Raw genomic sequence first — 1,560 nt, forward strand, 5'->3', positions numbered from 1 at the left:
TTTGGGTGGTGGCTTGGTTAGAAAGTTATGTTGGCCCGTGATTTCACAGTAAGGCAGAATCAGGCCCTTAAAGCACTGACTTTCAATGGCAGGTCCCATTACTGAGGCTCTTCCTTGCAAACAGTAGCCATGCAGGCCGAGCTGGAGATCGGGTGCTGGATACCTCAAGAGTCCCCAGGCAACCCAAAGAGCCAGTCTGTGCTAAGGTCATGCATGACATCTGGGTGGAAGCAAAGAGAAAGTCGGGGTGGCCACAGTGCAATTTCAACACTTGTAGCCTCAAAAATATATGCCTGGCAATTCCAAGTAGTTTAAGTATGGTCAACTTGTCATGTAAATAAGGCTCATCCCTCAATCAGGAGTTAACTGCTACAACATGCTCTCCAGGACAAGGAGCAGAATCACCATCTCTTGAAATCCTTAGGACCAGGAGCCTTTCTGGAAGGCACACGTTACTCAAACAAATTATTGGAGTTCATGCCTTAGGAGCTGGATGAAATTATACATCTGGAGGGCAGACAGATGGTCTCTTCTGGCCCTGAGAAACATTAACTTTCCCACTTCCCTTCCGCTTGTATAGAGTCACCACCAGGCCGCGGGCTTCCCATTCGACCCCGGGAACCCAGCATGGGGCGGGTGGGAATCAGCTTCCCTCTCATGGGTGGGTGCCAGACGGAAGTTTCCCGCTCTGAGGCATTACTGCCCGTGCTTCTTAGTGTTGCCCCAAGATCTTTGCGCCTGCCAAGGGCACTGGCCAGGAAGAAAGAGCCTGGCGGCAGCGTCTACAATTACAATATCATGACTTAACACTCTCTTCGCTGTCTGGGTACAGCAGGGTGGCGGGAGAGCACAAGTGAGAGGGAAGATCCGCCCCGCAAACGATGGCAGTGGGTCGGTGTGTGCAGCAGGGCGGCTGCCCTCCCTGTTGGGTGCCTGGGGCCGGACATGGGACCGTAGGGCGCCCGGGCCCGAAACGGGGTGTCCCGGAGTTGCTCCACTACAAACTCGACAGGCGCTGGAGAGGATTCCCTCCTGAGTGATAACCAGGCAGGGCGTCCCTTCGGAACTGCCTACCCCGGGAATTCCATCCGCATTCCCGAGGGACCAAGCTCCAGCGGACGAGACTCCGCTTAGTACTGCCCTTTACTCCCCGTGTGGAGTGGATGATGGGTCTAGGGGTGGTGTTGATGCTGATCTCTAGTAAGGGTGAGGACTGCCCGTGCCGTCTCGGCCGCCGGTGAGCTCCGGTTTCGTCCGCGGGCGCAGACCGCGCAGGGCTTGCCCCGGCGACAGGCAAGGGGAGTGGTCCTTTGCGGGGCTCCGAGCTGAGGTACTCTGAATTCAAAAACATGTGCTTGCAACCTGCCGGTATTCCCAGGCAGAGAGACGTGACACCGGCGGGAATAAAATCCAACTGCCCCCTGCCGCGGGCGCTCATCAGAGCCACACCGCCGCGGTGCTGGGCACCACTGGCACCTTTGATTTTCATATGACAGTTCTAACGTTACCTACGCTGGGCAGCGCAGCAGAATTCACTAACCTGACCTTATCCAGTACTCC

This window comes from Pogoniulus pusillus, chromosome 8, assembly GCF_015220805.1.
Source record: "Pogoniulus pusillus isolate bPogPus1 chromosome 8, bPogPus1.pri, whole genome shotgun sequence".
Taxonomy (NCBI): domain Eukaryota; kingdom Metazoa; phylum Chordata; class Aves; order Piciformes; family Lybiidae; genus Pogoniulus; species Pogoniulus pusillus.